This window comes from Eriocheir sinensis, chromosome 4 (genome assembly GCF_024679095.1).
Source record: "Eriocheir sinensis breed Jianghai 21 chromosome 4, ASM2467909v1, whole genome shotgun sequence".
NCBI classification, from domain to species: domain Eukaryota; kingdom Metazoa; phylum Arthropoda; class Malacostraca; order Decapoda; family Varunidae; genus Eriocheir; species Eriocheir sinensis.
The window spans coordinates 18,381,371-18,395,694 of record NC_066512.1 but is presented as its reverse complement, the minus strand read 5'-3'; the positions used below and the strand labels follow the sequence as shown (position 1 = coordinate 18,395,694).

At 41.8% G+C, this 14,324-nt stretch overlaps 1 long non-coding RNA gene across 1 annotated transcript; it reads left to right on the top strand.

Moving 5' to 3' along the window:
* The first annotated feature begins 4,929 nt into the window (after positions 1-4,929).
* Positions 4,930-14,083, top strand: LOC127009343 (uncharacterized). Its single transcript, XR_007761884.1, has 4 exons — positions 4,930-5,051; positions 8,961-9,117; positions 9,621-9,733; positions 13,602-14,083. It is a non-coding gene; the product is annotated as an uncharacterized LOC127009343 (long non-coding RNA).
* Positions 14,084-14,324: the final 241 nt, after the last annotated feature.

The following is a 14,324-nucleotide window of genomic DNA, read 5'->3' as shown; positions in this document are numbered from 1 at the left end:
TTCTACTCTGAGAAGTTGTCAGACGAGCTCAACTTTAGGAATGTGTAGGCTCGACGGGGACCTTATTCTGCTGCTGCTGAAGGTGTCCTGAGTGTGTGTGTGTGTGTGTGTGTGTGTGTGTGTGTGTGTGTGTGTGTGTGTGTGTGTGTGTGTGTGTGTGTGTGTGTGTGTGTGTGTGTGTGTGTGTGTGTGTGTGTGTGTGTGTGTGTGTGTGTGTGTGTGTGTGTGTGTGTGTGTGTGTGTGTGTGTGTGTTCTTTCTTTTCCTTTTTTCATTACATATTTATTTATTCATCTGTTAATATATTCATTCATTCATGTTCACTTTGGTAATTTTTTAGTTCTTTGTGCAGTGTATATTCTTTGTGTTTGTGTACCGTGTTGTAGTTTTTTTTTGTGTGTGTGTGTTTGTGTTTGTGTGTGTGTGTGTGTGTGTGTGTGTGTGAGAGAGAGAGAGAGAGAGAGAGAGAGAGAGAGAGAGAGAGAGAGAGAGAGAGAGAGAGAGAGAGAGAGAGAGAGAGAGAGAGAGAGAGAGAGAGAGAGAGAGAGAGAGAGAGAGAGATTAATTTTGCATTTTTTTCGTTATATTGTTTCGTTTTCACGTATGTATTTTTCTTGCTCTTCGTTTGCATACTTTTTTTATTTATTTATTTTTTTATTCATTTTTGTGTGTGTGTCGCAGAGAACTAGTGTGTTGTGTGTTGCCGCATCACGTTCGGCTTAATGGATGGAGTCAATCTGAGGTTCCAGGTCCCTTCCACTAAGAATAAGAAAACTCCGGTCAACGCTGGGCCGCCGAGGTCACACAGCAGAGAAGCGGGTACACCATCATAGGATACATTTTTGACTTAACTCAGACAATGGTTTTGTATTGTGACCTAAGAAATTTGGATTACCCCTGTTGTCCACTTAGTCGCTACATAATAAGTAAGAATGCATAATGGAATGCTCTGTGACGCTACTCCGACACCCGCTGTTTGAGTTTCGGTCCAACTCGGTTAATCAAAATATCTTACGTTAAGCACCACCCGGAGAACAGATGCTGCCACACCCTCCTCGCTCTTCCCAGCCATCCAGCGACCCACTGAGGACGGCTTAGTACTGCTGGCTCTGAAGCGTCTCTCTAAATCCCTGTTGCATAACGTATTTATGATTAGAACATTTTTGGTGAGTGAAGCAATTAATTTTGTGCAGTGTTCTCCGCCCCTCTTGTAGAAAATTATTTCCCTATATGAATTCCGTAACCGGTGTTTATTTAAATGGAAAATAATGCTTGACAGTTTTCATTATGAGATGTTGATAGGTTTTGCACTCGCGGTGCCGGACTGTGTTTCTTTCGCAGGCATCGCAGCGGCCGCCGCACGCCACGCCGCGGCGCTCTGTGCTGAAGTGTTTGTTCTATTAGGTGTTTGAAATTGAAGACTCAGATACTCCTCTCTGTTGATGTGATTATGTTTAAGTTATAGCACTATGTACCGAGACAAACCTGATGCATATATCCCTGGTACCACTACAGTGACTGTGCACTGTGACGACAGCCAGCCGGCGCGCCGCGCCTCCGTTGTGCTCAAAACTTCCCACAAGGAGGACTGCCCTTCGTCCTTTATTTCTGAAGTTGAATAAAAAAATAATTAAACGTGAAATAAAGAATTTAATTGATGCATGGCTGGATTTTTGACGCCACACCATCCCACCCGCTTAAGGTGTGGCCACGTGCCGCCGCCGCGTTGCTGCGCGTGAGGCGCCTGGGCCCCAGGAGTGTGGGCCACGCACTCGGCCAGGCGACTTGGGCTACCCCAGATTTCCCTGGCACCGGCACAGCGGGGCGGAGGGCTCTCACACTGCCCCAGCCACCACCACCCCGCGAACGGCTGCTAACGTTCAAAGTGATTCGGCAATAAGTTTTACACTGTTATAGTTAATTTCATGCAAATAAATTTGTAGCTGGTCTACTAATTTAGGTACTTTTTATCTTGCGTATTAGTAACTGACTAATACCAAACGTTGATCAAACAATCTGATTGTACGATCTGAAAGCTTTATAATGCATAAGTAATCTTAAGTATAGAAATTAATGAGAATTTATTTCCAATGTGACAATGTGAACATGAAACACGTGTAGCTACTTGTCAGCTCACACACACACACACACACACACACACACACACACACACACACACACACACACACACACACACCAACACCAACACCACACACACACACACACACACACACACACACACACACACACACACACACACACACACACACACACACACACACACACACACACACACACACACACACACACACACACACACACACACACATATTAATTTTGTAACATTCACATATTTAAATATTTTGATATTTGTTCATATTAAAAAAAATGAATATGTAAGTGAACGATTTTCGGACGTTCCTCTGTAACCCAAGCATGGTGCCCCCTGTGTGTGTGTGTGTGTGTATGTGTGTGTGTGTGTGTGTGTGTGTGTGTGTGTGCGCCGGCGAAGGGTTCAACACACGCTCTGCAGGCCGTGTCGGAGGAGTGTCTGCGTGTCCCGGGGCTGCCGCTTTCCCGGCCGGAGCAGCGCGGTGGCGGCCGTGGCCTCGCCTCAACACAAGGCTCCATTAATGTTGTGCATCAAAAGTGAAACACATGTGAATTGTTTTCTATATAGGATGCCTGGAGATCCTCTTAGTCAAACACAACCATTAAGGATATCATAGTGGTTCTTAATTCCTATAATCAGTATTAATGTTTTAATTTCAACTGTAAATCTCTATTTCAGAGATGTTTTCTCTAAAGAGTTTAGTGTTGTTACTGATGAGTATTAGAATCCCTCGATTGTTTTGAGAATAAATTTAAAACGTTATTTGTAAGGAATTGAACTTTGGTGTATATTGAGCCGCTTTTGTTCAGAGACATGAGCTATTTCATGTTGAGTTACTCCTCCTGACGATGTATACATGAAGCCATCAGTGATCCTGGGCTCTAAGGTGATGCTTCGTGTTGTGCGTGGGCGACCAGCGGCTCCCTACAGGGGTGGCGGGGGAGGGGGGTCCGCGCCCACCGCCGCCCGGGGCCAGCAGGCGCCCGCACCTCAGGACTGCTGGTCGAAGCCCGCCTGGTCCCGCCCTGCTGTCGGATTTGTATTCCGTTGAACTGCGCTCTGTAGTGATTTGTTTATAATTTGCATTTATAGAAGGATGAAATAATATACATATGCAATGACGTGATAATTTTCATGTTCCCCAGAAATTTCATTTTATTTTAATAATGCGGAGTAAAACATCAAATTACCTATGCCCTAAGTTAAATGCCAGATGCTGCCGGGGACAAAGCATCTCCACACTTATATCAGACAGCTTGGTAATGAACGTAAAGAAAGCTCATCTCACGGCATGTGCTGAGATTTTTTTCTAGCCTTTACATATAGTTAGTGTTTGTGCTCCAGTGGGCTCCCGCCTCCTCCACACGATGCGACCCACAAGCCACTGCTGGTCTACTAATGCCACGTCTCGCCTCTCACCCATCGCTCCATGCCCTAGTTATTTACTTGAAACTTCTTTCCAGAGCATCCCTTCCCATGTATTTGCGTCCATCCTGTCTATGTGTTCCCTTTTTATTGTTTTGAGGCTTTCTACATATTGACTGTCCCCTGCTTAGCGTCATATATCATCATTCCCCCTGTATCTGGTTCCTATCTGTTGTTCTTGGTTGTTTCCCCTGAGCCACTCTCCTGATTCATCTGTCTTGAGGTCCCCTGCTTCGGATTCCTCTCTTCCCCTTCCTTGACCACTAATCACCCGTTCCCATTGTTGTCTGTCTACTGTCCCTGATGGCAGTGTCCAGGGTCGCGTCACCTTTCCATCCTATCCCACACCAGCCTCCAATGCCGTCCTTATGTTCATGAAATTAGGATGCTAAGTCTCACGAACTTAAAGATAATGGCTATACTATAGAAGGAATCCGTGGACTGTAGTCTGCTCCCCCCCTCCCTTTACATACAACACTGCCAGTCTCCCGTCCATTTTCTTCTCTCAACCCATCCCCCGTCTACTGTCTCTTCTGTGCCGTGTCCCGCCATCCTGCCGTCTACTCGCCCACCCACCCCCACCCCAATTTCATTTCTTCTTACGTCTCGTCGGCCCGCGCTTACCTCTGTGTTAGGTTTATTGGGCGGCACGATGGCGCATGTGTGCACTAGATTATGAGATATAAAGTGCTGTTCATGTTTACCTGTTCATTGGTTAAGTAGTTTTAGATCATTTGACGCGGATAACGTGATAAAGACTGAATTATTTTATTAAAGTGCCACCAGTGTACAGAAGCTGGGAGCACAAGAAGTTAGCATGGCGTATCATTATCACGTTTGCCGCTGGCGAGGCGAAGATACTTGAGGGCAATCGAGGCAGAGTGGCGTGGGAAGGTTCAGTGGTGCTGAGGCCATTCTGTCGAAACTGTCCCTGTCGTAAACGATGCTCAGGGGCTAAGTGTTGTTTCCCTGGGAGTGGTGTTCGTGGCTGCTGACCTTTTCTCGCCTTTATGCTAGAAAGTACATTTTAAGATATATATTCGATATCCTTTTTGTAATATTCTACTTCCAGAACTCCTGAACACTGATAGTAGACTGACTTGGAAATTTATTAAAGTTACCACGACCGAAGGGTTTAAGCAACATTCAAGGCATTCAAAACTGCTTCGAGGCAGTACGAGCAAACCCTCAGTAGTGGTTTGACCTCCAATGGTTGTTGGACAGTTTTAAAGTTAATAAGTTACCGAGCTTAAGCCACCACCAAGCTTCATCAGTGCATATTAAGATTAGTCCCATTTTCGAGATTCTGAATTCCAGATGATCGATTATGCATGTTAAAGTCAAACATTTCCTCAGTAATGCCTTTGATCCAAGTCGGGCGTGAACCTTCCCGGGCATTGGCAACTGTCGTATCAGCGCCTAAACTTCAGTGTGCTGGGACCCCTTGAGAGGTAAGGGCGTTGTGCTGCGTGGCTGCACCTTTTAGCATCTTATTGGAGCTGGTGAGACAGCAGGTGGGTAAACTTGTATTGCAACTAATTATTATTATAAAATCAATAATGGAAGAAGCAGGTACAACAAAATAATACAATTCTTATTGATAAAATTTAGAGTATCATAGAGGTCTTGACAAGCGGAGGGTAATTATTGAAAATCACTACGCGCCTCCAAAATACGATATTACGCCTCCGTTTTATAGTTAAAGGACGAAATACATGTCCCTTAACCATAATATGAAGGCGGATAAACTTAAAAGCAGTGCTGCCAGCGGTTGGGAAAAAATCTTTCAAGATAGGTCGTAGAAATCTTTCAAGATCGGTATTTTTTTTTCAAGGTTGACCATAATGTATTATTATCTACTAAATCTTCATATTTATATTGAAATAACATAATGCAGAAAGTGGATAGAAAATCAGGAAAATTTTTGCTTTGTGATCAAATCCTTTCATGGGCGGATTCTATTTCTGATACCAGTGCTATAAACTTAACAATACGTAACTGATTTCAAGATTAGTCCCTACAACATATTTTTTATCTTATATTTCTGCTTTATTGTAAGTTTACTAGCGTACCTTCAAATACTCGTACATACGTGCTGCCCTTATTAGTGCTAGTTATAGCTACCTCCACCACCAACAACAAGTAACAATTTTACCAAATACACCACATGAGAGCAATAAACTAAGAATCATTATACCTACAAGTAGCTACACCCTATTCACTGTGGTTATTTTTTATCAGTCTCATTAGCTACAGAGACTCAAATTGCTTATCACTAATCCTCGAATGGCACACTCAGCTTCACTGTGTTCTCGTGGGACAAATAATAAGGGTCTTTAAGTGAATAATACACCATGACATAGGGTGGAAATATATCAATAACGATAAGTTTCAATTCACTAGATACACTCACCAGCGAAGCAAAACAAAGGCACCAGCTGAAGGACTAGTCTGTCAATGCGTGTCTGCCACTGTGGCCTGTGGGACGTGTATTGTACGCGTCAGCTGGACATCAGCTGATCCTTTCTCTCATTTTATACGACTTTTATGTAGTCACTGTAGATTTTTCAAGATTTTAGGAATTTTAACTTTTTTCAAGCTTTCAAGGATAGGGTAAATATTTCAAGATCTTGAAAATTTTTTCAAGCGCTGGTAGCACTGCTAAAGAAAAGTGGTAAAAGTAGTGAAAAAGAATATTATACCTACGCGCGCTGGGTTGGCGGCGGCGGGGAGGTGAGCAGTGTTGCCAGCGATCCGGTTAGCGATGTTACGCTTAGTTAGCCATTAGCCCACGCATGTGAGACCAGGTCCACCACGCGTGGTTTTTTTTTTTTTCTATTTAAACACGCACCTTTACCTAATACTATACCCGGCCCAAACCTTCACAAAAGCCTTTGGGTAAAGGTGCGTGTTCTAAAAATAATAATAACCACGCGTGGTGGACGTGGTTTCACATGCGTGGGCTAATGGCTAACAAAACGTACCATCGCTAATCGGATCGCTGGCAACACTGCTCACTTCCTAATGGCCGCCATCAAAACACATCGCGCGTATGTAGAATATGTCTTTTCACTACCTTTACCACTTTTTGTTTACTTTTAAGTTTTTCCGCCTTCATATTATAGTTAAAGGACATGTATTTCGTCCCATAAGTATAATATGGAGGCGTAATATCGTATTTTGGAGGCGCGTAGTGATTCTCAATAATTACCTTCAGAGAAGTCTACACCAACTGTGTTGAAGGGTTTTCAGGCAGTGCATTCTCACTGTCATGACATATGACACTTGGGTCAGAGACCATGTCTGTTGAAAGTTTCCAGATATTTTATCCACTTCTTCAGTCTCTATGCATCCCCAAACTTACTTTACAATTATCCAAACGGTTTCTCTGACGCCTTGGCAGTGTTCGTCAGGCCTCTACTGATTGGCTGGATTCCGCTCTGGCTCTCATGAGGGTTGTCTGTCAATAACACATGTACTCGTGCTTCATGCTTTTTTTTACTTATTTTCCTTGGCTCAATTGTTATCCAGGCCTCCGTGGTAGGTGGTTAGCGTGCCTAGCTACGAATCTGCGGGGCCGGGTTCGAATCCCGGCCCGGGCAGTCACTGTGCAGCTCACCCAGTTATTCGTCCTCCCCTTTGAGGTGGTCGATGAATGAGTACCTGGGGAAACCTGGGAAAGGTAAACTGTGGTAACCTGAATGTCATACTGGCCCTGTGTCCCGGGGTAACGGGTTCCTACCCACCACAAGCTCAAGGCCCAATGCGACGGAGATGAGCGCCGAGGCCACGCGCAGCTGTTGCGTATGCCCCCAACCTTTTACTTGTTAAACTTTTGCTTTTAGCCTTTTACTTGTTATACAAGATACAGTTACAGATTCTGCCACATTTAGCACCAGCAGGCTAATCAGCACAAGTTTTTTTTTTTTTTTCCAGCAAGATTTCCATTGGAATGTTATTAAGTTTCCAATGCCTGCACAACAAAGTTACCAGCGGAGCGCTGCCTAGGCGGGGACGCAGTAAACTCTGCGGACACAGCCAGCCATGTTTACAATACTAAGCAGTTTCCATGAGCCGCCGTGAGAGCCAGAGGGACCCAGCCAAACAAGTCAGAATTTACTATATTCTAACTTGGCTTACACCATCAGTAGGGTGTTTAATTAAAATCGTGCTGGTTTTGTCACAGGGCAAGTACTTCAGCCCTGTAACACCTATTGCACTCATCCACTAATTTTTTGCAGCTTCGTCCGTTTTGTCCTTCGGTAGTGTCGTTAGGTACTAAAACTTGTTCCACACCATTCATATGTAGTTTTGCATCACTACTTTCTAATCTTAACGTTCATTTCACATGAACTCATTCGTGTCAAGGAAACATTACACATCTATCTCAGTACACTATTCTCAAACCCTTGTTGCTCACTGTATAACCTGCTTGAACACAGGCACTAACTAGCCTCTTGATAAAAAGTCCTTATTTTTTTTTGATAAATCAGTGTTTTGGTATGATGTTCCAAAACCTTTCACAGATCTTGTCCACCCTCTTTTTTAAGTTCTTTCCAGGTCCATGAATGCATCATAAACCTTTCTACTTTTCTCAAGTTGCTTTTCTGTTGTCATAGGAAAAAATGTGATCAGTGTATCCTTTTTCCATTCTAAATATCCTTCAGTTATCTTTCACTTAGTTACATCAACCAACTTTTCTGTCAGAATTTTCCTAAATACAGTCCCTCGCACAGTAAGCTTAAACCACTATAACTATTGCATTCGACCTTTCTCGTTCATCTTATTCCTTCCCCTCGTATAGCAAAAAACATAAGTTTTCATCTAGTTTTCTGGCATTACTTCCTAGCTAGTTTTCACAAGAGCATTTACTGACAGACTGTGTTCATGGGTATGCAGTGACATTCTCAAATTGGTTCAATGTTCCCAGCACCCTGGTAGAACTGTAGGATACATTCAAACTTGAAACAATGCAGCATTGGTATACCCTGTCCAGTGGTAGCAAGGGAAGCACTGATCTAATATGGAGCAGAGTTTGGAAGAGGAAATTTCCTTCTTCAGTTTCACACCTCTCAAACACATTGCAATAAGAATCAGTTTCAACTTTTCCAAGCCCCTAAGCTGGATCTCTTTTGGAGCTTGCCCCCCCACTTCTTTGTTCACATTTATTGTCACTGTCCTAAGCAATGTAAATTTAAAAAATTGCACTGAATAATATCTTATTCTCTTTATGAGAATAAGATCATGATAGCTTGTGTGAAATATCCTAAGGCCTCCCCAGTGATCCTTCTTGCTTGACATGGTTCACCTCATCATTTCATGTCATTTGTTTCCTTTTCAAGGGGTTAAATGTTTGATAACTGTCACTGTGATAATTTTTATTGGAGCATAATTTTTATTGCCTCAGACTCCCCTCCCTACAGGCAACCCTCCCCATTTATCCAGGCTTGGGACTGGCTCATAGTTGGGCTGGCTTGACTCCCATGAGGCTGAGTACTTCTTTGAATATATAAACTCCAGTGCTATCCCTGCATATGTGCATGGCTGTCATAACTGAATCTTGCACTTAAAAGAACTAAGGTAAAGTAAAAACAATATATGCAATTATTCATTTTATTTTTTCATAATGTGGCCACAGCTTGGATAAATTACTCTGCATATGTGGCTGTTTCTTAACATATTATTTATATTAACAACCTGCAATATTACTTTGAGTTAAACAAATATTTTCATTAATTTTATGCCTTATTAGGTAGAAAAATGATGAGCATAGAACATATCATACCTTGTTACTTTTCATCACCAGTAATTGCAGAATGAGACCTCTAATCTTGTAAAACACAAGAAAGAGATTAAGAAGGATAGAGATTAAATTTGATACTGTGGAGGCTATTGCTTGATAGAAGTATCCCAAATAGCTTGTACATTTCAGAAGGAAAATAATACCAGACCTTTACATGTTGCACATAAAATTTTGAGTATCTCATTGGTATCTGTTGATTTCAAGGATTAAATTCTAAATAAGTTTTTGTAGCTCTACCTCTGCCTTTTTTAACATGATAGTAATCTCAATCCCATTTCAGACATTTTTGCAAGGTGGGAAGTCTCGTGTCAAGAAGGAAAAAAATAAGACATTGAATTGGGAATGCTAGATGGAGGCTGATGCTCCAGGGAGAGGAGAAAACTTACCTGACAGGTGTGTACACTTAATATGTACAGAATAAAGAAAAAGTAATTAAATATGAATCAAAAGATGCAAGAGAATGAGGATAAAAAGTTGTAGAATATTGAAGATTAGGAGAGGAGGAAAAACTTGATCATGTAAGGACAGCAGTGCATGGCATTGGGAGACTTTTGCCTTGGCCAGTTCATAGAGACCTTGGGTACCATCAGAAGCAAACATCAATATATCAGCGTCTTGATGCTGGCAATGTCCAGACTATGATTTGCCATTCCTTTCTTAGCAGGTGCCATTGATAACATTATACTGGTCAAGGTGAAGATAATGTTCACTGACTATGCCAGCAGTAATTAATAACTATTTTTAGTCCAGAATCTAATCAAATGATTTAATTGATGAGAGCATGAGTGTATGCATTCTAGCAGTAGGGTATTCTGTAAACCTATTCTATAAATCACAATACAATGGGGAGGCGGTGGCTGAATCGACAGAAAAACACCACCGCGTTCAGGAGGACGCGAGTTCAATCCCCGCCCGGTGCCACCAAGCTGGGATTTTTCAGCCACTGCCGACTGGCTTAAAACTACCCACATGCTGTCCAGAAGACCACCTATCAACCCGGACTCTAGATTCTAGGATTAAAGATGAGCTCCGGGAGGGCAGCATGAGCCAATGCAAGATGGCGCCACTATAAACACTCGCCTGTGCCAGAATGGGCTGGGCCGACCATCAGGACCCACCGGGAAAAAGCCTACCGGCGCTGTAGGCTGCGACGTAAAAAAAAAAAAAAAAAAAAAAAATAGATAAAAGTATACAATGATAGTATTTTCCCATCTGTAATTCTGAAACTAATGAATATAATGGTGGTGATGGATACTGTTTTCCAATCTGAACACATGCTTGTGTCATCTTGGGGCTGGATTCATCAAACCGCTTACAAACATGTCATGGGTAAGCCTTCTGGTTAATCTGTCCACTATGAATGCTCCTTCTATTGAGGCGACTCCGATGGCAATGAACGAAGTGACGGCCTGGCTGTCACTTCATTCACTGCCGTCGGAGCTACCTAAGGATCAAGAGCATTCGTAGTTGGTGGAGTTACCTGAAGAAGTACCCATGACAGGTTTCGTAAATGGCTTGATGAATCTGGCCCTTGGGCGATTGATGTTAACAGATCAAGACTTATCAGCACATCTGCATCTGTTTAATGCTATATAGAATGTACTATATAGTCAGTTCAACAGAGTCTGAAGTGTGCATTATCGTGCAACGGCAACCAGCAGTTACACGGCGTGTCCGATTATGGCTGGTTAGTTTATGCATAGTAAACAGTTGTCAGTGTCAATAATATGCAGGCAGCAATAACAATTACCATCAATTATAGTCGATTATGAGTTTACTAATAAAAAAATATTAGTAATGTTGCAAATAGCTGTTTTGTTAATTTATAAGATCGCTGATTATGATGATTAAATCGCTTTGAAGCTGTCCACCACTAAAAAATTATCAGGCTTTATACTAACAAAACAGCTATTTGCGAAATTACTAATATTTTTAACTCATTATCAACTATAATGACGATATTTGTTATTGCTGCCTGCACATTATTGACAGTGACGACTGTTTACTATGCATAGGCTAGCATACTGTATCCATGATATCGGACACACTGTGTGGCTCCAGGCTGCCGTTGCGTGATAATGCAAACTTCAGACTCGGGTGAATTGACTATAATAAACTAGACGAGCTGAATACCTTAAGGAAAAGTCAATATATTACCTGGACTAGATTATGTGGATATCAGTACAATAGTTTGTCAAGTTCCACTACAGCCAAAAATGTGTTCAGTATATGATTGCATTCCCTTAAGCCACTATTTTCTCTTTCCAAACTTGAGAACCAAAGATGCAAACAGTTAAGGTGACCAGATCTGCTGAAGATAAAAGCGGGACATTTTCTATCATACACACGGGCATGTGTGACGCAGAGTGCACCTCACGCCAGCGATGCAAATATAACACTAATCTAAGTAGAGTCGAAGGCACAACATCTTATACAAACCCTGTACCTGTATCAAGGTAAAGATAGCTACAATAACTATCTTTACCTTGACATGTATGAAGTTTGTGTCCAGAGTACAAAATGTGTAAAGTTACCAGTTAGTGATACATTAAAGACTGCAAAGATGTTTAATTTATCATAGTTCACGAAAAAAGTGGGGCACTTCAATACCAAACAGAAACAAGTGGGACAGACGTAAACAAAGGGGGACAAATGTATAAAAATGTGCCTAAAAGCGGGACTCTGGTCACCTTACAAATAGTACATCTTTGAAAGTTATAACATTATGGAAGTTTAGGTATGAAAGTTATAACATTATGGAAGTTTAGGTATACATACAGTACGATCTCATCGAAAGCTATCTTCAAAATGACTATTCAACAAGAACAACCTCACTCAAGTTTCCAAGTTGGATTCTTTTGAATAAATTTTTTGCTAGAGAGAAGCATCTGGGCATATTTGAGATAGCATGTATAAAAATGTCATTGGTGCTGCCACCCCAGGATGTTCATCCATTTTCCTCATTTAAACCCTCCCTATCAATACTTTTTAAACAAGTACTAAAAATCATTGCTGTACCACCACAAACAATACATTGTTCACCTGAAAGGAGTTAACGAGATGTTTGGTGCTGACTTATGAGGCTGGCGCATGGAGTCTATGGTGGCATACCACTGCCCCCATCTCCATATTGGTCCCTCTCACCTGGCTTACTCATTACAGTCAAAACAATAAAGTTTGTCAAAGCCCCAACCCTTATAACTACTGGTTAGAGGCAAAAATATGACAGCACAGATACCACTGTAGACCAGTGTAAGAATTTGTAAGTTGTGAGTGACCTGGCCATAACCTAGGATGGAAGGCAATATAGTTCACAGAACAGTTTTATCCCCAATACATCATGCGTCGTCTGTGACTCCAGACCCAATTGTGATGTAGGCACGGCGTTGAATGGTTTTCTCATAGTTCACAGTACTAATCTACATAATATGACCCTTACCACAGGTTGGCCCTCATGCCTTTTTGGTACCACTCTATACTGTGTTTAAATGTCAGTTGGAAGTTACAGACAACGCTTGATGCCTTGTATTGTGTTGTGGTCAGGTCATCCACTACCTCTAATTTTCATGCTTTGTGGTTAAAGTGGTGTTTGTGATGTGGTGTGAATTTTACCTTTATAATCAATAGCTGTAAGGGTTGGCTTAGACAGGTTTGTTAGTGTGCTGACAATGTGGCTGTGCAATGAGAGAGGAACCAGCGTGGAATCTAGTCTTCTGGACTCTTTGGCACGAGCAGTATAGTATAATAGCCTTCATGTTAAGGCCTTGGAACAGCTATCCTATCCTCCTGAAATTGACCTCTCTTTCGGCCACCTCTTTTGATTCTTTTTTAGGAGCAGCGAGTAGCGTTTTTTTTTTATTTTTTTATTATTATTATTATTGTTTCCTTTTTTTGTGCCCTTGAGCTGTCTCCTCTGTTATAAAAAAATATCATACCAAAAAACTCATTAACTCCAAATGTTGATGCAATTTGTTTGTTTCAGTAAAAAAATGGTAGTGATAGGAGTTCAAATGGGGAAAATGGATGAGAGCCCTGGGGTGGCAGCCCAAGCTAACCCTTCATACATATATATCAACATCATCCAAATAACGCTTTATTAAGTGTTTCTCAGGCATCAATCACACGTTACTGATGGGACCCTACTGTAGGTGCCTGTCTAATCATTACTAATACCACATACAAGATAGGAAAGTAATCCATTCCTGCTAAGGAAAGTAATTCATTCCTGCTACCAACACTTAACATTAAACTTTTCCTGCAGGTGATGCAAGAGATGAGACACCAATACCTTTTAAGACTGACTAGAAGATGAGGAACCAGTCAGTAAATGTGTGGCTGGTGCTGCAAACAACCACCACCACCACCACCTGCCATCATCTTGCTGCCAACTGCTTCCTGTTGTCAGACCCCGCTGCTCCCACGGAGATGATAAGGAACCAGCCAGCATCAATGTGGCTATGACTGCTGACCACCACCCACCACAGCCAGCTACTGTCCACTGCTGGCACCTCGCAGCTTCCTGCTAAAGACTGAATCACTGTTGTTTTCACTGGGCCAAAAGACACCTGAAAAGGCACTTGTACTTTAGTGACTGATTGATCTTTATCTTAAGCAATCATTTAATGCAGAAAATGTGAATTAGGTCTTACCACTAATAAATGTAATGCACTGTCTCCAATACCTCACCCACCTCTGATATTAATTTAACATATGACTTTTCAAGTAAATAAAACTTGTATAGTTGGTTTTGTTTTATATCATGATTACTCATGGCTGAGAAAATCTGACTGGAATGTGTTGGACTTGCCATTTCTTTCGTGAAAAATAAAGAAAATAACTAGTACACCCAGCCTCGATACGTTTAGGTTTAATCCCTTCACTATGGCCGGGCCAAAACACCGCCGTATCCGAGATTGCTGTGCGCGCCAAATTTCAAATGTCTTTATTGAATATAACAAGTTTTCAGCCATAAACTCAACATAAT